The sequence below is a fragment of the Dromiciops gliroides genome, chromosome X (assembly GCF_019393635.1).
Source record: "Dromiciops gliroides isolate mDroGli1 chromosome X, mDroGli1.pri, whole genome shotgun sequence".
Taxonomy (NCBI): Eukaryota; Metazoa; Chordata; class Mammalia; order Microbiotheria; family Microbiotheriidae; genus Dromiciops; species Dromiciops gliroides.
In genome coordinates, this window is record NC_057867.1 from 16,677,575 (window position 1) to 16,702,864 (window position 25,290).

Sequence of the window (25,290 nt, forward strand, 5' to 3'; positions counted from 1 at the left end):
ATGACAGTTTTGAAAAATAGTTGTATTGAAACAGATTCTGAAAAATAATTGTATAGAAATAACTTGTGAGAAACAAATGTACTGGCCCTGAGCTATTTTTAAATTACTATAGAAGTTACTATTCAGTTACTATATAAAAAAGAATGTGTTGGATTTCTCTTGTAATCTTTCTACCTAGATGCTTATTCTCTGGATGCAGGATCCTATTTTCCTCTTTTCAATTAATTCTTTATTGTTTCAAGGATTGTTTCCACATAGGTTCATTTCAACTTAACAACTTGGTATAGTTGGCAGCATTCTACAACACTGGAGGAGCACTGAGCAAGCTCCCTCTGACTATTTGTAGTTACTTTCTAGTAGAAGAGACCCCGGGGCAGCTAGGTGGCGCAGTGGATAGAGCACCAGCCCTGGAATCAGGAGTACCTGAGTTCAAATCCGGCCTCAGACACTTGACACTTACTAGCTGTGTGACCTTGGGCAAGTCACTTAACCCCAATTGCCTCACTAAAAAAAAAAAAAAAAAAAAAAAGAAGAGACCCCAACTTTCTAAAAAGTCTCCCTGCTGCGACTTGGCACACTGACCTCAGTCAGCAAAAAGTGGTGAAGAAACTAGAGACTAGGTATTGTAGATTGGAAAAAGGGGCAGTATAGGCTCTAAAGAGATCCCACCGAGTCTTCACTGGCTCAATTGGTGGAGAAAGACGAGAAGCCAGGTGCTCTCTCTCTCTTTGTCTCTGTCTCTGTCTCTGTCTCTGTCTCTCCGCCTCTCTCTGTCTCAGTTAACATCTCTCTGTCATATGTAGAATATTTATACTTAAGACAGACTAGCTTTGCAGTGGTCGAAAGAGGCTTCATTTGAAGAATGCAAGCTGGTTTATCAAAGGGGATTTTTATAAACCTAGCATATTTTGGGGATAGGTATTGGGCCTCCTAAACAACAACATCTACAACAACAATAAAACAAGCAAACAAACAAAAAGTATAAAGAAAATGGAAGAGGTGAGACAAATAAAAGTTGTCTCACTATCCCCAAATGTTTTATTCAATTGAAAGTCATGCCTTTTTTTGGGGGGGGGGATGTTAATCTGTCAAGAAGAGACCTGGGGGCAGCTAGGTGGCGCAGTGGATAAAGCACCGGCCCTGGATTCAGGAGGACCTGAGTTCAAATCCGGCCTCAGACACTTGATACTTACTAGCTGTGTGACCCTGGGCAAGTCACTTAACCCCCATTGCCCCGCCAAAAAAAAAAAAAAAAAAAGAGAGAGAGACCTGATATGTAAATTAACATATCCTATACATTACCATATTCTACAACCCACTGGGGTTGATTTGGTTACTATGTGCCTTCTGGTTCAGGAAGGGTATGGGGAATAGTGGGAATTTCATCTCACACTGAAAAAGCACCATGAATTAAAGGAAATTGTTTGATTCTGTGTTGTGAGTCCACTCTAATAATGATTCTGGTTCAATAAAAGTAACTGAACCACTTATAATCAGTTATTATAGGTGACTTAAAAACTGCAAGAGACAGTTTCTAGGTAATTTAATCATTTGGCCATATCTCTTAGACCAAAGATCCCTAATGGTGGTAGCCTCACAGTTTATATGCCCTTCAAAGAGTTCCTGAGGTGTGGCAATCAACTCTGACTGGTTATAATTTAAAATAAGAGTGTTGGGGTATGTGACCTGTGTTACCCAGAGCTTGACTTATCAATTTCCATATCACCTGTCTGACAAAAGGGAAAGTCCACGTTTTCCCAGAGCTGTCTGATCAAACACAATAAATAGGAATATACTCATTAGACTAAACTTAGAATTTCTTTTACTGTCTCATTAGATCTTGTCATGGGTAAATCTTTTTTTTTTTCTTTTTTCGGGGCAATGAGGGTTAAGTGAATTGTCCAGGATCATAGTGCTAGTATGTATGTGTCAAGTGTCTGAGGCCGAACTCAGGTCCTCCTGAATCCAGGGCCAGTGCTCTATCCACTGCACCACCTAGCTGTCCCCTGGGTAAATCTTTAAGAAAGATTTCTCACACTGGTTGGTTTCTGGATGAGGAAGTTGAAAGGGGAAAACCTTGGCCCTGATTCAATAATTAGTTATTCAATATAAGAGAGAAATAAGTTATTTCTCACAATTACAAGGATAAGTCATAATGATAAATTAAGCACAATCCTTTTTTAAAGCTCAAATTAAAGGAACATAGCCAGTAATGGGAGATTTAGAGAAACAGATATCAAAAAGGGGCAGTTCCTATCTTGGAGAGAGGGGAGGGAGAAAAATTTGGAACTCCAAATCTTATAAAAACAAATGTTACATGTAACTGGAAAAAATACTATTAAGATTGAAAAAACAAACAAATAAATAAAAAAGGAGCAGTTCCCTTATCTTACCTATAAGAAAAGGAAATATGAATAAAGGTCAACTTGTTTAATCACTTTGTCAAAGATTTTAGAATTGTAAATAAATGTATTCCTATTGTTACAAATCCCTCTACTATTATGACTTCTGTACCTCTGACCGCAGTTGTTTTCAGAAATTAATCTATGTTCTGCTTTCTGTTCTACTGGTTGAAGAACCTAAACTCTTGTTTGCCTTTACTTATGGGACATCAATTTGTATGGCAAAGAATTTCCCAAGGTTTTTGTAATTCACCTACTATCTTTTCTAGACACTTGCAGGAAAATTTAAAGCCCTATTGTCTTAGGAACAGGCAGGGAAAAAATGGGAACTTTTTATGCTGAAAATGTCAAAGCTTTCAAAAGATAAAAATCTCACCTTTGTGTGACAAATTCTGGCCAGGTTGGAAATGCAAAGAGAGAGAATTTACAGCATTAGAAACTAAATGTGTACTAAATTTGAGAATAGAAAGGACATTTGTTTACCGAATTGTGGTGAGTCTGAGAGATCTTAATGTGTTGGGGGGGGGTTGTAGCTCCCCAAGGACTAAGGTCTCTCTGTCTTTCTGTCTCTGTCTCTCTCTGTCTCTGCCTCTATGTCTCTGTCTCTCTCTTTCTCCGTCTCTGTGTCTGTCTGTCTCTGTCTCTCTGTCTCTCTATCTGTCTTTCTCCATCTCTGTCTGTGTCTGTCTCTGCCTCTTTCACTCCCCGCCCCACCCCACCAGAGTGACAGTTATTGTTTCAGTGTGAGGGCAGAAGGTGATTTCACTGACTAGAAAATAAACATAACTAAAGCCAGCTTAAAGTTTTATTGCCAGTGAAGTCCAAAAGCAGAAAAAGGAAAAAGAGTTTGCATTTTGCAAGCTCTCCTTGGTGCTCAAGAACCACCTATTATTACCTCAGACACTTAACAGCTGTGTGACCCTGGGTAAGTCACCCTGTTTACCTTTGTTTCCTCATCTGTAAAATGAGCTGGAGAAGGAAATGGAAAATCAACATCTTTGCAAAAAAAAGAAAAAAAATCCAAAGCCCAAATAGGGTCAAGAGAGTTGGGCAGGGCTGAACTGACTGAAGAACAACAAAAGCATAACTAATAAATTGATCATACTTGGCAGGGGGGCGGGGAGGGGGCTAGTTCTGAATTGTCAGTGAAAAAAAAATGTAAAAGGCCAACTAAAGACCATGGTCCTAAATGATATATCTTAAATTTTACCCTGGGGGTAATAGGGAACTACTGAATTCCTTTCAGATCTATTTGGATATCCACACATGTCCATCCATACAAATGCCTTAATACACAGGCTTCAGATATGTTTTAGTGATTGTCTTTAGTGATTATCTACAAGATCTCAAGTTGGAGTAAACATTTCACATATTCAACTGTTTTAATTGTCAATATACTTTTAAATATATATTTTTAAAAGAATGCAAAGATAGAGGAAATAAATGCTACCCATCTCCTTCACAAAACTATTTAAAGTAGTGTACCTGGAGGTATATAGATTCCACACACATGCACTGGGAAAATAAAAGGGAAATACTTGTGGTCCTCAGGGTGACTGGAAGTATTTCAAACCACCTAATAGGTCAGAAAGGGTTCAATGACATTTTTTTTTTGGTGAGGCAATTGGGGTTAAGTGACTTGCCCAGGGTCACACAGCTAGTAAGCGTTAAGTGTCTGAGGCAGGATTTGAACTCAGGTCCTCCTGAATCCAAGGCCAGTACTCTATCTACTGTGCCACCTAGCTGCCCTCAATAACATTTTTTTAAATAAAAAAGATCAATAACATTTTTAAAGCATTAACTTGACACTCTGGAAAACAAAGGATCGCTCAGTGAAATACTGTCACTCTCTACAAGCAATGTTTTTTTTTTTTTTTCCCTCATGGTTTTACAAATGAAAACTTAAAATCTAGTTCCTTACCTGTCCAAGGAGACACATACAATAAATTCAGAATTCGGTATTCTCTGTGATGGACTCAGTAGAAATTTCTGCTTTCCCTAAGTCAATGCTTAAAGATCACTTCCTATCTTCTTAGTACATGTGGCTAGACATCATACAAAATAGTTATGTAGGGACTCACTAAGTACATCAGATCTTTACAGTCATACAATGCAAAAGTACTACTTACCTTTCAGAAAAGGTTTGCCTCAGTTTATTGAAGCTCATATATTACATGGACTGTCTAAAGCATTTCAGGATGTGCAAGAAGATTAAAATGGATGGAACGTTCTCAAAAGTCTACAATGTGGTCAAATTGCTTGCTTAAAAAGCCAATTTGAGAATTATGACAAAGCTGGAGGGTTATTCATAATAAATAATGGGTATTAATAGTAGAGGTAATTTTTTCCCTAAAATTTCAAGCCATCTTATTTTGAGAACTTTTCTTAAATGGGAGATTGATTTTTTCCTTTCTATCTCTATATCTCCCTTCTTCCTCATCCTCCTAGCCCTTTCTCTGCATCCTTTTCTCTGTCACTCTCCCCCTCCTTTCTCTTGCTATGTCTTTCCCTCCCTATTTCCCTCTCCATCCTCACTGTCTTTCCTCTCTCCCTCCCTCTCTCCCTCTCTCTCTCTCTCTCTCTCTCTCTCTCTTCCCTCCTAGTCCTTGCTGTTTCTCTCTATAATTCTACATCCTTCTCTTCTGTCTCTCTCCATTTCCCATTCTCTATCTCCATCCCTCCCTGTATCATTCTATCATTCTATATTGCTACCTCTGTCTCCGCATCTTTCATTCTCCAAGGCTCTCTTGCCTCTCTCTTTCCTTCCCTCTCTCTCCTTTCCTAGCTCCCTCTCTCTCATTCTCTCTGTATCTCTTTGTCACTCTCTCCCCCTTCCATCCATCTCTCTTTCTTTGTCTCTCTCCTTCTCCATCTCTTTATTTCTCTCTTTTGTCTCTCTTCTTTTCATCTTGTTTCCCCTTGTCTCTTCTTTATCCCTCCCTCTCCATCCTCACTTTCTCCCTGGTCTCTATCCTTTTCTATTCTTCTTTATCTGTTTCTCAATTCATCTTCTATTTCTTCCTCTAACTTGTTCTCTCCCTCTCTCCATACTTTTCTGTCTTTCTCTCTCTCTCCTTTTTGCTTCATAACTCTCCATCCTTCTCTCTGTATCTTTCTCTCTTCTTTTTCCCTCTTGCATTCCTAGTTCTTGCACTTTCTATTGTCATGTACTCTCTCTCCCTATCTCTTCTCCATTCTTCTCTATCTTTCCTTTCTCCCTCCCTCCTCCCATCCCCCTCTTCTTTTCTTTCCCTCACTCTCATTTTCCTGTATCTGTCCATCCATCCTTTTCTCTGTCTCATTCTCACCCTATCTCCCCCTCATTCCCTACCTCTATTCCTCTTTGTCTCTGCCTCCATGTCTTTCATTCTTTTTGTATCTCTCTTTCTGCCTTTATCACTCTCTCCCCCTCCATCCTCCTCAATTTCTATCTCTAGCTCTCTCATTCTGCATCTCTGTTTTTCTCTTTTGTCTCCCTGGCTTCCCCCACTACATCCCCCTCTCCTGTCTCCCCTTCTATCTCTCTTCTTCTCCCTCCCTCCCCCTCCTTTTCCCTGTCCCTCTGTATCTATGTTTCCCTATCTACTTCTCCCTGTCTCCTCCTTCCCTTCATATCCTACTGCCTTTCCATAATTTGCTCTTTTTCTCCTCTCTTTTCTCTCTCTACCTTCATTCTTCTCTGTTCCCTTCTCCATCATTTTATCGATCTCTTTTCTTCAGTCTTTCTTTCTTTTCCTGTCTTATTTGTTCCTTCTTTCTATCTTCCTCCATCCTCTACCTTACTCTCCATACTTCTCAACCTCTCTCTTTTTTGCCTCTCTCCCCCTTTCTCCATTTTCTCTCTCTCCTCTGTATTTCCCTCTCCCGTTCCTTCTCCATCCTCATGTCTTTGTCTCCAACTTCACCATTTTCTCTCTCCCCATCTCAGCCCCATTTCTTCCCAAAGCCCTTTCCCTCTCTCTTCCTACTTCCTTTCCTCCTCCCTTCCTCTCCATTTCTTTCCCTTTTCTCCCTCCCTCCCTTCCTAGAACCTGACAAAAAATAAGTGCTATATACATGTTAGCTATTATTATAATGTTAGGTATTATGAAGAAAAAGCTAAACCCAGCGCAACAGAATGAAAAACCCATGTTTTAAATGGACACTAACTAAATGTTGCATACAAAAGTTTGGCCAAAGCCTTAATATTATCCAGCACCAGATATACACTGGGGAGTTAGTGAAAGGTTTACTTTAAGAGACATTTCCTGAAAGCAAGTGTTGTTCTAAAGTTTCTGATTCATCCCATCATAATATTATTGGGTTTCTTAGTTATAGCACTGCTCTGCACATATTAGTTATATAATACCTGAGAACTGTACAATCATAAGTCATCATGTTCTTGCAAAGATCTGAATCCTCTAAGTGGCTGATCCTATAAAACAGTATCAAAAGCAGGAATATAAAGGGAAGTGAAGGTTAAATTTGAACACAGCACTGTCCTAAGCAGGTTAAACTGTAACATAGCATGGTTTTAAGGAGCAGTCTTGTGTAATTCCTTACCTCCTGCCAAGACCAGATGCACATAGTAGAACCAGACTTAAATAAATTGTTCTGCCAATGCTATGCCAACGTTATCAAAGCACCTAGGTTATGATAAACATGCCAATGAAAATATACCTGGATGAAAATCCTGAAAATTAGTTGTACTGAAATAAATTTTACTGAAATGAGGTCTAAAAATAGATGTATTGAATTGTATTCTGAGAAATAGTTGTAACTGCACATAAATTATTTTTAGATACTTACAGAAGTTCCTACTCTGCTGTCTGTATAAAAAAGACTGCTCATATGGATTTCTCTCATAGTCTCTCACAGGCTACTGTAAATAATTAATTGTTATTTGAGGTTTTTATGGCCCCATCTTTTGGCTGGAGTTTGAGGAGACCTCAGTGTGCACACTGGCCTGGGGGCTCCGCAGGCAGCATGGTACTCCACCCACTGGTTGTAGCTATCGCCATGGTGCTGGTATCTCACATCATTACCACTCGCCGATGCCTACATGGGCCTGGCAAAATTATAATGATTGGAAGCCTAGTAAGGGCAGTCATGTGACTATCAGAGCGGCCAGCCAATTGGCTGGGGGCTGTGTGTGGTCAGCCATTTACATTCATTTATCATTTGTATGTCATTGTGACTATGTATACTCTGGATATGGTTTGGGATTTTATATATATATATATATATTTCAAGTATATCCTAAGTTATGCAGTGTAGTACACATTTTTACCATCATATTGTCTTTGGTGAAATTAATATGAGATTTATGATTTATGGAAACTTACCATTTCAGAGACTAATTGCTCTTACAATGAGCTTGATGGAGATGGTTCAACTCTACATTGCAGGCCCTGGAGAGAATATATGTACAACAGGAGGAGAGACAGGTACATGCAAGATACCCTGATGGAGGCTGAGAGAACAGCCTACATCCTTTCAGGAATACATTCAGGAAGTCCATAGTTTGCTTATGAGAGCAGTTATGTAGAACACAATTGCTGGACATAGTCCAGTTTCTTCCTCTCTCACTCCAAAAATGGTCTGATGTCATGTTACCCTTAACACATGAACCTGGTTTAACTTAACTTGGCTTTTTTACTCAATCTGGTGGCATGGTCAGAATCCATCCACCTGAGGCCTAGCACAATTATTAGATGTCTATGCACCATGAGATGTGGTAGGGTAACCTTTCCACAACATTTTCAGGTGTCATCATGGACACATAACTAAATTTGGCCTTGATAGACATATAGTGGTAAAAAGTGTTAGTAATGTCATAACTATCTCAATTTTGTATTGTGTATAGATATGAGTATCCTCCAAAGGGGGAACTCCAATATGCTGTATATATCAAGTTTAAATTTGTTTTGTATATTTTGAAGAACTTTCATTATTTAACTTGAACATTTTTGGACAATGCTATGCTAAAGATTAATGAAAATCCAGCAGTTCCAGAGACAACCGGAATCCAGAGACAGCCAGAATCCAGACCAGAGTCCAGTTCCCCTGATGACATCTCAACCTTCCTTTGAAGATAAGATTTTAAGGACTTTAAATGGACATTTTTGTTTTTTGTTTTTCCTTCTGTTACTATATACATCATCTATAATATGTATTTTCCCTTTCCTATATTGTTTGTTAGCATTGGTTATGATATTCTGTTATTTTTTATTATTTATTGTTCCATCAAGGAAACACCCCATGTTTCTCAACAAAACAAAGGGGGGGGAAGTAAAGAATTAATTGTTATTTGAGGTTTTTATCACCCCATCTTTTGGCTGAAGTTTGAGGAGACCTCGGCGCGCACACTGGCCTCGGGGTTAGGGTTAGGGTACGGTGCTCCACCCACTGGTTGTAGCTGTTGTCATGGCGCAGGCACCTCATGTCATCACCACTCGCCTACACCTACATGGGCCTGGCAAAATTATAATGATTGGAAGCCTAGTGAGGGCAGTCATATGACTTATCAAAGCGGCCAGCCAATTGGCTGGGGGCTGTGTGTGGTCAGCCTGGGGTCTGCTGGGAAGAAGGGAGGATTTCTGCCATACTAGCTTGAAGCTGAAAGGTGACAGGACGCTGCTGTGTGTTCTCAGCTGATTCCTGGGTGGTGGTATTGTTCGGGTTGTATAATTTCCCTTTCTCCATTTTATTTCCTTTCCCTTAATCCTACTGATCTTGTTTGTGTTTTTTTAAGTTCGTTCTTGTTAAATAAGGGAGGCTGTCTGTCTCCTTCCCTGCCCCAATATTGTGGCGAGCCGCTTAGCTAACACTCCCCAATTAAAAATTGGTCCCCACATTACCTACATGCACATACTCTGGATGTTCCTATTTTCATCTTTTCAATAAACTATTATTTCAAGGATTGGTTCCATATAGCTTCACTTCAACCTAAGACAAATCACAAAATTTACTCTCAAAAATCAACTACATTTCTATATAATAATTTTAAAAATATAATATGGGGGGCAGCTAGGTGGCGCAGTGGATAAAGCACCAGCCCTGGATTCAGGAGTTCCTGAGTTCAAATCTAGCCTCAGACACTTGACACTTACTAGCTGTGTGACCTAGGGCAAGTCACTTAACCCCCACTGCCCTACAAAAAAAAAAAGATAAAAAAAAATACAATATGTAATAATAGAAGTGAACATCTCATTCCAGATAACTAGGAAAGGCTTAAAATATATCTGGATCAATCTAGAAATGCACAGAAAACAGTACAGAGATTCAATTACAAAATGCCCCTTCAGGCAACAAAGGACAATTTGAATACCAGTGCTTGAAGCTGAGCTGTGACGAGAGAATAAAAATGACATGACTACCAAAGTTAATTTAGTCTTTTTTTTTTTAGTGAGGCAACTGGGGTTAAGTGACTTGCCCAGGGTCACACAGCTAGTTCATCTACTCAAAAAAAACATCTGGGAGGAGAAGACCCTCAGGCTTTGTGGCCAGAACAGAAATAACTGTTATTTATATTCACTCTGAACCATCAAAATCCAAAAAGTGACCAAGTGAGAATTGAGTTGGGACCTATTATTGGCCAATCAGAGAGAGCCAGAGTAATTTGGGTCTAAGGCATAGTCAAGTAGCTCCATTTGAATCCCAATGGGTTTTATCAAAGCCTGGCTCTATTACAAGAAATCATAAATAAAACTATATGGGACAAAAGAATTAATTATCAGGGGCAGCTAGGTGGCGCAGTGGATAGAGCACCGGCCCTGGAGTCAGGAGTACCTGAGTTCAAATCTGGCCTCAGACACTTAACACCTACTAGCTGTGTGACCCTGAGCAAGTCACTTAACCCCAATTGCCTCACTAAAAAAAAAAAAAGAAAAAAGAAAAAAAAGTTAATTATTCCAGTTTTTTAATGATAGAATAGTAGGGAAGAGAAAAAAATCTAGCCCCTTGTGAAGTTTAAGTGATCAAAATTTATATTCCTTTGGGCATAGTGCCCATATGTAAGGGCATTCCCCATGAGAAAAGACAGAGAGGAGGGAGGGAGGGAAAGAGGGAAGGAAGGAAGGAAGGAAGGAAGGAAGGAAGGAAGGAAGGAAGGAAGGAAGGAAGGAAGGAAGGAAGGAAGGAAGGAAGGAAGGAAGGAAAGAAGGAAGGAAGATTGCCAAAACATATGTTACTCTTAAGAATGAATGAACTCCCAATTTGATGAAAACTACTGAGAAATTGGAAAGCAGGATTGTAGAAATTAGGCTAAGATTGCACTATATTCTTTGTTTCTTTGTTTTGTTTTGTTTTGGCTTTTTGCTGGGCAATGGGGGTTAAGTGACTTGCACAGAGTCACACAGCTAAGTAAGTGTCAAGTGTCTGAGGCCAGATTTGAACTCAGGTCCTCCTGAATCCAGGGTCGGTGGTGCTTTATCCACTGTGCCATCTAGCTGCCCCCAAATGTAACTCATTATCTTTTTTTTGTGGGGCAATAAGGGTTAAGTGATTTGCCCAGGGTCATACAGCTATTAAGTGTCAAGTGTCTGAGGCCAGATTTGAACTCAGGTCCTCCTGAATCCAGAGCTGGTACTTTAACCACTGCACCACCTAGATGCCCCCAATTGCACTATATTCTAAAACTCATTTAAAATGGATTCATGACCTTATTATTAAAGATAATGCAAGAAAAACATTAGAAGAGAACAGATGATAAAGCTTTCATAGTTATGGGTAGGAAGATGTATTCTTAACCAAACAAGGGATAGAGGCAATTACAAAAGACAAAATAAATACCTTAGATTACATAAAATGGATGAATTTCTGTATAGACAAAGTGGATAAACCTTGGATAAACAAGAAAGTGGTTGAATGAGAAAAAAAAATTCTTTGTATCAAATTACTCTTAAAAGGTGTTAGTATCCAAGATATTTAAATATATTATATATAAATAGATATTATATTTATATAATGTGTTATATGTAAATAATATTCTATATTATAAATATTATATGTAAATGATATTATATAGTATAGTGTAAACATTATATATGAATAATTAATTGATACATAAAAGAATAAGAAGTTCACCCTTAAATAAGTAGTAAAAGAATATGAACAAACAATTCTCAAAGGAAAAATTGCTAAGTATGTACAACCACATGAAAAAAATGTTCCAAATCACTACTAAGAGAAATGCAAATCAAAACAACCCTGAGGTTGTTCATACTCTGAAAATTAGCAAAATTACAAAAGATTGGAATAATCAGTGTTGGAGGGATTGTGGAAAGTTAGTTACACTGATCAATTGATGGTGGAGCTGTGAATTGGTATAACCATTTTATTTATTTTTATTTTATTTATTTTATTTTTGCAAGGCAATGAGGGTTAAGTGACTTGCCCAGAGCCACACAGCTAGTAAGTGTCAAGTGTCTGAGGCCGGATTTGAACTCAGGTCCTCCTGAATCCAGGGCCAGTGCTTTATCCATTGCACCACCCAGCTGCCCCCTAACCATTTTATTAAAAAAATGAAATTATACAAAGAAAGTGACTAAAATTTCTATAAAGTTTTACCCAGACAGTACAAGAAAGTCCATATAGAATACATATATATACATACATACATATATATAGAGAAAGAGACAGAGACAGAGAGCACAACTTGTAGTTAGTAAAAAAAAATAGAAACAAATAGAAATAAAAAATTAGGAACAATTAGAACCAACTAGGGAATAGTTAAGCAAATTGTGGTGCATTCATGTAATGGAATATTACTGCACTATAAGGATGAACATGAATACAGAGAACTATGGAAATATTCATATGAACTGATGCAGAGTCAAATAAGGAGGGGACAGAGATAACTCTAGAAGTCTGGACCACCACCTCTCATTCAAGCCTTCCCCCACCCCCAAAGGGAACTTTCCATTGTCAGGTGGTGATCACCCTATCTACCATCTATAAATTTTTTTGCTTTTCTCCTGTTTGAGGTGAAATGCATTTCAGAAAAGCATGCCTCTAAACCATTTTCTCCCCTCAAAAGTCTCTCTGTATTGGTTCTTTTCTCTGGTGCCCAAATAAAATATTATTTACCTAAGAACCCCAACCACTAATTTTCCCTGTGACATATTTATGGCACCCAAAGTGAGGTGCAGGAAATTCCTCTTTCCTCTTGCCACAACCTTCCTAAACCTGATACTTCTATTTTGATCTTCAATCAATCTGGATAAGAACTTTTGTGTTTGTATGTCTATCCCTTGCCAGCACTAGGCGTGAAAGGAAATGGACAGAAATCCCATGTCCTTAAACCAGAACTCAAAGGAGAAGAAACAAAGCAGTAAACACCTGGAAAAACTGACCAAACCTAAGGAGGCTATCAATAACCCTAAAAAGCCTCCTTCCTTACAGGACCTCAATGATTTCTTAGATGACTTCCTCTGGTTGTTAGAAAGCCACAAGTCCATGCAACTAGAAAATCTTTCTGACATGCCCTCCTTCTCTGAGACTTCATCCCCTCCTGCTCCTCAGCCTAACTCTCCTCCCTTCACCCCCCTCTTCCCTGCCTGCTCCTTCCCTCCCTAAGGGTCAACCTTGTCATACCATTCTATGCCTGAAACTCTGACCTCTTCTCTTCTTTGCACACTGGCACCACCTGCCATACTCGGAGCAGACTTCAGTACTCTTCTATTTTTCCCACTCAACAGCTGTCTCCACAATTTTTCCCTCCTATCCAGCTGTGCCCCTCACAGCTGAAGCCCTGTCACAATGGGGGGGGGGATCCAATATGTTCCCTATTCTCTTATTTTTTCCATTCAGCAGCCACTCCCATCTGCTTTACCTGATGCCCTGCAGTTGCCTATGCCCATTCCTCTAGTCCCCTTTAGCCCTCCCACACCTGCTTCACCCATGCCCCTACTATCTTTGGCCACTCCCTTGCTTCCACTACAGGAAGTTCCCAATGGGGGCTGGGTGACACAAACACATACTACTTTTTCCATGAGTGATTCGGCTCAGATTAAAGAAAAATTGGGATGTTACTCACAGAACCCCATAAACGTCAATAGATGGCTTAAAGTCTGTGACAATGCAGTTTGCTCTTTCCTGGGCCAACTTGCAAATTATTTTTGTCAGCTATTATACCCCCAATGAAGAAAAAAATGGATTTGGGACCTAGCTGTACAAGTTGTTGATGAGCACTCACAGCTTGGAACCAACTAGGCAGAGGTCCCTGAAACAAGAGCAATTCCAACTGTGGATCCAAAATGGGAATATCATGATACCAGGCTAGCAGAGACCATATGATTATTTGCCTCGTTGAGGAAATGAGGCAGGGGATTAAGGAATAGGTCAATTATGAGAAAGTAAGAGAGATCACCCTGGGGCAGCTAGATGGCGCAGTGGTTAAAGCACCGGCCCTGGATTCAGGAGTACCTGAGTTCAAATCCGGCCTCAGACACTTGACACTTACTAGCTGTGTGACTCTGGGCAAGTCACTTAACCCCCATTGCCTAAAAAAAAAAAAAAAAAAAAAAAAAAAGAGAGATCACCCAAAGTTCTGCCAAAAATGCAGCCCTATTCATGAGTCACCTCATGGACTCTATGAAGAAATATACTAATCTAAACCCAGAAAGGGATGTATGAATAAAAATCCTCAATATACATTTTATTAGCCAATTTGCCCCTGACATTAGGAGAAAACTCCAGAAATTAGATTTGGGTCCCCAAACCCCACCTTCACAACTCTTTGATGCTGCTTTTAAGGTTTTTAATAACAGGGACTTTGGGGTAGTTGAAGAGAGAAAAAAGAAGTATCATGCCCACTCCATAGAGCAAGCCTTGTTAATAGCAGTGGCCATAATGTCTGCTACCAGCAGATCTTTGGGTGGCCAAGGTCCTGGCAACTGCTTCAGCTGTAGTACACTGGGACACTGGAGTGGGGGATACTCCTCAAAGGTGAGGTCACTTCCCTGAAATCCCAGTGTGGCCCCAACATGGCAGTCTGGGTCACTAGAGGTGAAATTGCCCACAAGAGGTTGGTTGAGTGAAAACCCAGCTCTCTGCAGTCTGGTCCCTTGTGAACTTGGAATTCAGGGGAGTAGAGACCAGCCATCCCCCTGTTACTGAGATCTCTATGGCCAAAACCAGGGTCATGCTGGACATGGGAAGTAAGTCTATTAATTCCTTAATAGATACAACAGATTCCTTAATAGACTCCATCTTACTCTCCCATTGTTCCATCAAAGCAGCAGGTTAGGGGGAGAGGGGGAAGACCACTTAAGCTTAAATGTAGACCGACACTGCATGAGGATCACAAATTTAATCATCCCTTCCTGCTTTTACCATCCTCACGCTGCCCCTTATTAGGGCGGGATGTCAAGAAAAAGTGGGGGGGGGGCGGGGGGAGGCTACAGCTTCTCATTGAAAAATTCCTAGCCTATGGGCTCTTAGTTTACTGCATAGACTGGAAGAAATAACCTGTAGCTATCTCACCACTGTTAAAGGTTTTAAAAACCTTTGTAGAATAGTTTAAATCAGGGATTATTTGTCATGTGTAAAAGTTGCAAAGAAAAAAACTTTTTTTAAAGTTTCTACCACTGAACCACACTAAGAACCAGCTTTGATTTATTTACTTAATTATGGTAAAGCTGGCCACCACACTGACTCATTATCTGGTAAGTTTCTAAGGTCTGGGCAGACTTCTCAGATCTTTGGAAAAAAAAGTAAAGAAATTTTAAACAGAACTGGGAAACTTGCCACATTATCAAATGTGAATTTATGGATAATAGTCTTTTTCTTTTAAAGTGCTAAAAATGGGGGGTGGGGACAGCTAGGTGGTGCAGTAGATAAAGCACTGGCCCTGGATTCAGGAGTACTTGAGTTCAAATCCAGCCTCAGACACTTGACACTTACTAGCTGTGATATTTAACCCTCATTATCCTGTTTCCCATCCCCCAAAGTGCTAAAAATATTAGGTCTTAGAAAATTCTGTGTATAAAGTACATGCAACTGAATTAAGAACACCTTATTAGTAATTAATTGGTTTTGTTTCAAGTTTTTTAAAAATCCTAATGTTGTTTTAAGGTATTATGTTTCTAAATCTCCTTATAATGTATAAATCGGTGAACAATTGTATCAGCAAGGATGGAAAATAAATTTCTCATATCTGGATGTCAAATTTTTAAAAATGGGGCAGCTAGGTGGCACAGTGGATAAAGCACCGGCCCTGGATTCAGGAGTACCTGGGTTCAAATCCTGCCTCAGACACTTAACACTTACTGGCTGTGTGACTCTGGTCAAGTCACTTAAACCCAATTGCCCTGCAAAAAACAAAACAAAACAAAATTTTAATTCTGTTAAAATGGGAAATCTAAGTTTACCTATTATTGAGTCTCCTTAAAGATGTTTTAAGGAATTCCGAAGGCAGTAGACATATCCCCAATTTTTTGTTTGTTAATTTCCCCAATATGACACATGGAATGAAAACTATCCCATTTGGCTAATTTTAAGCCTATTCCACTGCAAGTGGCTATCCATACAACTTCTGCCTGGAGTGCACATGAAGGTTAGGGAAGTACTATTCCCTGAGAGCTTTGTCCCTCTTCTTTTATGGAAAATTCCTAAAATCATGTCATTTGATCAGCATGAACCTAATATTGGATTTTCATCCCTTAGTACTGCAAATGGGTTACTATAGTGAGATGGCAGATATAGAAATTCTAGTCCTTTTATATCCTAAACAACTAAAGTGTATAAGAATCTGGCTTTGTCATCTGTCTATTAACTATGCATTTTTTTTTATTTTTATTTTTTTTACTTTTAGTGAGGCAATTGGGGTTAAAGTGACTTGCCCAGGGTCACACAGCTAGTAAGTGTGTTAAATGTCTGAGGCTGGATTTGAACTCAGGTCCTCCTGACTCCAGGGCCGGTGCTCTATCCACTGCGCCACCTAGCTGCCCCAGCTATGCATTTTAAAACTGAATTGGGGGGGGGAGGGGCGCAGCTAAGTGGCACAGTGGATAAAGCACCGGCCCTGGAGTCAGGAGGACCTGAATTCAAATCCAGCCTCAGACACTTGACACTTACTAGTTGTGTGACCCTGGGCAAGTCACTTAACCCTCATTGCTCCACAACCCCCCCCCCAAAACAAAACAAAACAAAACAAAAAACTGAATCAGAAATGCCTTAAGTACAACTTATTTGACATGCACTCTTGTCACCTTAAGTCCTTTTGATTTTTGCCCTGGCCTCTTAACCTCTTGTTAAAGTCTGTTCCATCTAGCATCAAGGCTTCAACCTCAGGTCAACTACAGCCCATGGGTATACATTTTCTCTCACCCTCTGGACCTCACAGCTCCTCTCACCCTCTGGAACAGGCCCTTTCCCCCACCCGCTTTGATTTCTTCAACCCCACTCAGCTTGAAGCAGTTATAGGAAAAGAATCTTTGTCCCCTTTTCCCTTACATATAGAGAAGTGGGGATTGTTATGGGGTTGGGACATATCGAGGAATTTAGGAATATTAAAGTTTAAACTGGCCAGCTAAACCAAAGGACAGACATACCTTCAAATGGGAGATAAGCCCCTGGTGCCTGATTGGCACCAGAGTACAGTGATAACTCCAGAAGTCCGGACCACTACCTCTCATTCAAGCTTTCTCCCACCCCCAAAGGGAACTTTCCATCGTCAGGTGGTGATCACTCCATCTTCCATCTATAAAAGCTTTTGCCTTTCTCCTGTTCGAGGAGAAATATGTTTCAGAGAACCATGCCTCTAAACCATTTTCTTCCCTTGAGAGTCTGTCTCTCTTGGTTCTTTCTTTAGTATGCAAATAAAAGATTATTTATTCTAATTGGATTTATGTGCAAGAGGGTAAAATTATTTAAAGAGGAATACTTAAAAATTACAACTACTAATTTCCCCCATGACGGTGAAAAGAAAACTAAAGACTAATTTCTCTAAAGAATACTGATGCAAACAATTTTAAACAAAATATTATCAAAGAGATTATTATATATGTATGTATATATATATCACAAAAATATATAACTCATACCAAGTGTTATTTATACAAGGAATGTAGGTCTGATTCAATATTGGGAAGACTATAAGCATAATTAACCATATCAATAACAAAACAACAACAAAAATCATATGATATAAATAGAAACCAAAAAATATTTTGACAAAATATAATACCCATTCTTATTAAAAACACTAGAAAGTATATAAATAACTGCAGTCTTTCTTAAAATGAATTATTTATAGGGGCAGCTAGGTGGCACAGTGGATAGAGTACCGGCCCTGGAGTCAGGAGTACCTGAGTTCAAAATCAGCCTCAGACACTTAACACTTACTAGCTGTGTGACCCTGGGCAAGTCACTTAACCCCAATTGCTTCACTAAAAATAAAAAAAAATTTTTAAATGAATTATTTATATAAAACTTATCTTTAATAGGTAAAAAATAGAACTCTTCCCAATAAGATCAGCGGTGAAGCAAAGGTATCCATTATCACCACTTTTATTCAATACTGTACTAGAAATACTAGCTATAGCATTAAGACAAGATAAAGAAATTGAATAGGAGTAGGCAATGAGAAAAAAACTATCATTCTTTGTAAATATATGGTGGTATACTTACAGAAGCCTAGAGAACCAACTCAAAAACTATTTGAAACAATGAACAACTTTACCAAGGTTTTAGAATATAAAAATAGGGGCAGCTAGGTGGCGCAGTGGATAAAGCATTGGCCTTGGATTCAGGAAGACCTGAGTTCAAATCCAGCCGCAGACACTTGACACTTACTAGCTGTGTGACCCTAGGCAAGTCACTTAACCCCCATTGCCACACAAAAAAAAAAAAAAGAAAGAAAGAAAAATGACAATTCTACCTAAATTTATTTACCTATTTAGGACCATATCAATCAAATTACCAAAAATATTTTATAGATGTAGAAAAAATTAATAAAATTCATCTGGAAGAACAAAAGACCAAGAATATTGATGGAAAATAATGAAAAAAAATGTGAAGGAAGGTTGTTGAGTAGTGCCAAATTTCAAATTGTAATATAAAGCCATAATATAAATCTGTAATTATTACAATAAACTAGTACTGGCTAAGAAATAGAGTGATGGATCAGTGGAATAGATTAAGTAAACAATACACAGTATTAAATGGCCATAGTGATCTAGTGTTTGAGAAACCTAAAGATCTAAGCTATGGGGGCAAAAACTCAGTATCTGACAAAAATTGCTGAGAAAACGAAAGCAGTTTGGCAGAAACTTGGTAAAGACCAACATTCACAGTATATACCAATATAAGGTCAAAATGGATAAATGATTTAGACAAATTAAAGGAGCATGGAAAAATTTACCTGTCAGACCTATGTATAAGGAAATTGAGCCAAAATTGATAAAATTGCAAACCATTCCCCAATTGATCTGAACAATTCAGAAAAAATCAAAGCTACAATAGGCATGTGGGAAAAAAAGCTCTTGATCATTTCCAGAAAGAGAACTGATCAACTCTGAGTACAGATTGAAGCATATATTTTTATTTTCATTTTCTTTCTTTTTTTTTTTTTTGTGAGGCAGTTGGGGTTAAGTGACTTGCCCAGGGTCACACAGCTAGTAAGTGTTAAGTGTCTGAGGTCGGATTTGAACTCAGGTACTCCTGACTCCAGGGCCGGTGCTCTATCCACTGCGCCACCTAGCTGCCCCTATTTTCATTTTCTTTATTTTTCTTGCTTTTTTATTTTGCAACATGGCTAACATGGAAATGTGTTATGTATGATGGATATTCTATCACTTGCCATGTCAATGAGTAGGGGAAGGTAGAGAGGGAGGGAGAGTATTTGGAACTCCAAAAAAAGGTGAATGTTATTTTTTTTTAATTCAGCAAAAAATAAACTGTATTTTCCCAAACATTTAAACAACAATTAATTATAATACTACATCAACTGCTTGAAAAAAAAGAGGTAAAATTGGAATCCTACAAAATCCATTCTATGACAAAAATACAATCTTGGTAATTAAATACAGGGAGTCAAAAAAAGAAAGAAAACTATAGACCACTTTTGATAATGATGGCTGATAAGAAAACTTTCAATAAAACATTAGCAAGGAGGCTACAGTAATATATACTATGATCTAGCTTCATTTATGCCAGGAATGGAGGTCTAGTTCAATATAAGGAAAACCATAAACATAAGTGACCATATTAATAACAAAATTCATAACATTGTACAATTATTTCTAAAGATTCAGAAAGTTTTTGATAAAACACAATAACAAAATTGCTGGGTTTTTTTTAAAAAAAAAAAACCTGAAAAGCATAGGAATAATTTGAGATTTCCTTAAAATGATAACGATATCTAAAACTAGGAGTAAGCAATAGCTTACTCTTAGCTGTCAGATTTCCCAATACAATTGGGGTGAAACAAGGATGTCCATTATTATCATTGCTATTCAATATTTTACCCACAAATTCAAAGCATAGAAATAAGAAAATAAAACATTTTGAAGAAATAAGCATGGCAAAGAAAAAAACAAGCATAATACAAAATAAGCCCAGACAAATATTCAGCATTTCTGCGTATTGCAAATAATCCATCAGGCAGCTGGCTCTTTGAGGGAGGTACAACTATCTTTTTTAATGTATGAAACAAAACAAGCATTTCCATAACACAGACAAATAAAAGATGATTGCACATAAAACTAAATCTACTATGCATAACTTGCTTTTCCTTTCAAGTATATGATAAAATTATTATGTAAATTTTTCCCTCCCCCCCACCTCATGCTAGAGATAACTACCATTAGACACAAATAGGTACGTATATATATATACATATATACATATACATACATACATATGCACATATATATATATACACACATATATGTATGTATATGTATGTGTGCAAAATTATACTATACTTCTATTCATAAGTTTTTTTCTCTGGATCTTTCTTCATATGTCGCTTATAGTTAAATTGGGTATTTATAATAGACAAAATAACTTATTCACTCAAAGTTGTTCTTAAAATAATATTGCTATGCAGTAGATAGAGTACCGGCCCTGGAGTCAGGAGTACCTGAGTTCAAATCCGGCCTCAGACACTTAACACTTACTAGCTGTGTGACCCTGGGCAAGTCACTTAACCCCAATTGCCTCACTAAAAAATAATAATAATAATAATAATAATAATATTGCTGTTACTGTATACAATGTTCTCTTGGTTCTATTCATTTCACTCTTCATTATTTCATGCAAGTCTTTCCATGTTGCTCTAAAATCATTGAGCTCACCATTTCTTATAGCACAGTAGCATTCCATCACAATCATATACCACGACTAGTTTGGCCATTCCCTAATTTATGGCCATCCCTGCAATTTCCAGTTCTTTTCCCACCACAAAGAGAGCTGCTATAAACATTTTAGAACATATAAGTTCAAATAAAAAAGAAATAGAAGAAATCAGAATAGGGAACAACTATCTTTTACCATTCTCTGTAACTGTTCTATGCAAGAGGCTAACTAAGGGTATTCTTGGGGACTATATCTTTCTTTCTTTCTTTCTTTCTTTCTTTCTTTCTTTCTTTCTTTCTTTCTTTTTTTTTTGCAGGACAATGAAGGTTAAGTGACTTGCCCAGGATCACACAGTCAGTGTCAAGTGTCTGAGGCTGAATTTGAACTCATGTCCTCCTGAATCCAGGGCCAGAGCTTTATCTACTGTGCAACCTAACTGCCCCTGACTAGATCATTCTTGAAACCAAAAGAAACACAGGGTACAATAGAGGGAGTCACTTCATCTAATTTCTACCAAGGTACTAGACTCCCCCTCTCCATTAGGTACAAATCTGATACTATAATGTATATAGCATCATGGGATGCTGTCAGTACAGAAATCCTGAGATTTTTTTTTTTTTTTAGTGAGGCAATTGGGGTTGAGTGACTTGCCCAGGGTCACACAGCTAGTAAGTATTAAGTGTCTGAGGCCGGATTTGAACTCAGGTACTCCTGACTCCAGGGCTGGTGCTCTATCCACTGCGCCACCTAGCTGCCCCAATCCTGAGATTTTTAATCCTGGAACTGAATGGGGAATACCTTCGGTGGGGTCCCCCCCCCACTATCAATAATTATATGCATTTTGTCCCATTAAAATACAGCCCTGTCCATGTGGCAATATTGTTCACTTTGTGTAGCATTTAAAAAGAGAGTCTGAGGTGTCATCCAGTATGGCCTAGAGCACACATTATAGGCTATGGAGAAAGTAGAGGAGCAAGGGGGAAATTACCTTTCACATATATAGATATAAGAGGTCAAGAGCAAACAAGCTATACAGATGATCACAGAAAATAAAATGGACAATTTTGATGGTATAAAATTGAAAACGCTTTTGCACAAACCAATCTAATTCAATTAAAATAAGAAGAGAAACAGGTTAATGGGGGGGAAATTGCAGCAAATTTTTCTATTAAAGGCTTTATATTATATATATGTGTGTATATATACATACACACATATGGAATCAATTCAACTTTATAAGACTAAGAGCCATGCACCAATAGATAAATGGTCAAAGGCTATGAAGAGGCAGGCTTCAAGGGAAGAAATCTCAGCAATCAGGAACTATGTGATAAAATGCTGTAAGATACTAATAATTAGAGAAATGCAAATTAAAGGAACTTTGAGGTTTTACTTCCCAACCATCACATTGGTTGATAATGATGAAAAATGAACAGCCCCCCCCACACACACACATATACACAGAATTCCCAGATTTCTTCTCTGTGTTATCTTGCTCCATTAGATTGTAAATTCCTTGAGACAGGGACTTTCTTTTTGTTATTTGTATCTTCAGTGCTTAGCACAGTGGCCGGCACATAGTAGGTGCTTAATAAATGTTTATTGACTATTAATGACAAATGTTGCAGAGGCTGCAGGAAAATAGGCACACTGAAAGCATTGCTAGTAGAGATGCAAATTGGTCCAGACATCCTGGAAAGCAATTTATAATTGTGCCCAAAAGCTACTAAATTGTGGTCCAACTGCATCACTACTGGGCTATACCACATAGGGAACAAAGAAAAAGGAAAAGGACCTATCCATAAAAAAATATTTAGTAGCCCCCAAACTGTAAACTAAGAGGGTGTATACCTCTGGTGAGACAACTAAATAAACTGTGGTCTATGAATGTAATGGCAGGATACTATTTTATTGTGCTTTTTTTTTAATTTGTTTTTTTGGGTTTTGTTGGTTTTTTTTTTTTCGGTAAGGCAATTGGGGTTAAGTGACTTGCCCAGGGTCACACAGCTAGTAAGTGTTAAGTGTCTGAATCCGGATTTGAACTCAGGTCCTCCTGAATCCAGGGCCGGTGCTCTATCCACTGCACCACCTAGCTGCCCCTTATTTTATTGTGCTTTAAGAAATGGACAGATTTGGGGGCAGCTAGGTGGTGCAGTGGATAGAGCATCAGCCTTGGATTCAGGAGGACCTGAGTTCAAATCCGGCCTCAGACACTTGACACTTACTAGCTGTGTGACCCTGGGCAAGTGACTTAACCCCAAATGCCTCACCAAAGAAAGAAAGAAAGAAAGAAAGAAAGAAAGAAAGAAAGAAAGAAAGAAAGAAAGAAAGAAAGAAAGAAAGAAAGAAAGAAAGAAAGAAAGAAAGAAAGAAAGAAAGGAAGGAAGGAAGGAAGAGCAACCTGGGAAGAACTCTTAAGATCTGATAGAGATTCAAGTGAGCAAAACTAGAACTAAAACTAGAACACAATGACAAAAACATTATAGAGGGGGAAAAAACATTAAAAGTTTTTAGAATCCTAATCAATGCTGTCCAGAGGACTGCATATGAATCAGGCTACCCACCACCTGCCAGAGACTGAAAATCCAGAGTGACACCTGCTTCTTTGGGCATGGCCAAAATGGAAATGGATTTTGCTAGAATATACATAATTATTGTGAGTGTTTTGTCATTGTTGTTGTTCTTGTGGGGTTGGGTGGTTCCCACTGGGAAGAAATGATAATAAATGCTTGTAAAAATAATTTTTAAAAAATTTACAATAAAATAATTACTCTTCCTAATCCAGTTAAATTGGTTAGATATCCTATATAGGAACCATCCTTTTGTGCATTTTTTAAAAAAAGTATTTAACATGGGGAGTTGTTGAGGCCTCAGGCTGGCCTCATAAAACTCTATTAGCTCTGCATCCAGTCTGAACTGGATGAGCCTAAAAGAAGCAGGGTTTGCCTTTGTGAAAGGCTTCAGGACTCTGATCAATTGCAATGACCAATTAGGATCCTAGAAGAATGATGATGACACACTGGATCCACATTATTGACGCAGAATAAGACAGGGCTTCAGACAGCCAAAATGGAGTCTTGTTTTCCTTAACTATGCATATTTATCACAAAGGCTTTCTTTTCCTCTTTCTTTTCTTTTCTTTCTTTTTTTTTTTTTTAAATGAGGTAGGGTGTGGGAGGTAGGGAAGACAGAGATGGGGGGGCGGGGAAGGAAAAACAAAAAAAAGACGTTCACTAAGGCATCTTTTAAAAAAAAATGTACGGATGAGAACAGGGGGAAGGCCAGAAAGAAACATTGGTAGTTTTGAAAAATAGAGATTGAATTTATCATTATATATTATATATTTATATTTATATCAATACCATTAACATATATTATTTATAAAAAAACAAACCTAAGGCATAGATGGCAGAGATCAACAGGTGCATGGAAGATCCCGTTTTTCTTTTGTTTGATGTAAATGGAAACGTGTATTTGATCTGCGTTTGTGGAGTCCCTAATAATAACAAACGTATAAAAGAATGAATAAATAAGATGAAAAGGCACAAAATATGAGGTATTTCGTAGACGGGCTCCTCTTTGCCCACCCCCACCCATCCACCCACCCATCTCGCCTTCGGGGCCGCGCTCCATGGAGGAGCTGGGAGGATGGGGGAGGGGCGGGCGTGGTGAAGCAGCAGCAGTGGGAAGGGGGGGCGCAGAACGGAGGGGGCTTAGAAAGGGGGGGCGATCGCGAGATGCGTTGCCAGAGGACCTCCATCCCTATGGACGGACAGCCAGAGGCCTGGGCGAATCCAGCTGCGGATCCACCCATGGGTGAAGCCTGGGGGTGCGGCTGGGGTGGGATGCACACCTACCCACCCCGAGGATTTCTGGGGTGGGAATGGAGGGAGCGAAAGGGACGTCCCGCGGGGCCTTGCTTACCTCCCACATACAGGGGACTCTCACGGGGATCCAGCGGGCCCAGGAGCCGGAACGGGAGGCTGATGGCGCTGGAGCTGCTGGAGCTGCTGGAGCTGCTGGCAGCCCCTTGGCAAAGACTACGTGACACCCCAGCCCAGGTAAAAACCGCAGAAAGGAGGAAACCTGTGACGTCACGTCGGGAGGCAGGGCTTGCCTCAGCCAATGGGACGCAGGTCGTGACAAGAAGGAGGTTGACGCCCCCACAAAACAAATCAGGCCATCAGTCAGTGTTTGCTGAGCCCTACTACGTGGCAGGCACTGGGCCAGAGCTGGAAATCAGAAAGCACATAGGACAGACACGAAAAAGAAGAGATCGTATCATCGAATAAACTGAAAAAAATGACACACACACACACACACACACACACACACACACACACACACACACTATACCCAAATTTGCAGGATTCGGGTGAGCAATGCTTGGGTACAATTCATCTTTCCAAATAAATCCATGAACAAAAGAGAAAACCTGGAAAAGAAACAGACAAAATAACCAACCAAACAAAACACTAATTGAATGTAAAAAAAAAATCTGAGAATAAAAGAATACATTAATAAAATCTGGGCAAAACAAAGAGTTAATGGATTGCTTTTTAAAGGATAACCAAATTGCCATGATATTTTTAATGGAAAAATGGGA

The 25,290-nt window shown here is 38.9% G+C and overlaps 1 protein-coding gene across 2 annotated transcripts in view; it reads right to left on the reverse strand.

Moving 5' to 3' along the window:
* The window catches only part of LOC122733454 (E3 ubiquitin-protein ligase DTX3L-like), a 38,881-nt gene extending 14,119 nt beyond the window's left edge, over window positions 1–24,762 (reverse strand). For both annotated transcript variants that reach the window (XM_043973883.1, XM_043973884.1), the window contains exons 1-2: window positions 24,609–24,762; window positions 24,079–24,180 (exon numbers count right to left, since the gene is read on the reverse strand). The gene's annotated coding sequence lies outside the window, so the exon portion shown is untranslated. The remainder of the gene's footprint in view (window positions 1–24,078; window positions 24,181–24,608) is intronic.
* Between the last annotated feature and the right edge of the window lie 528 nt (window positions 24,763–25,290).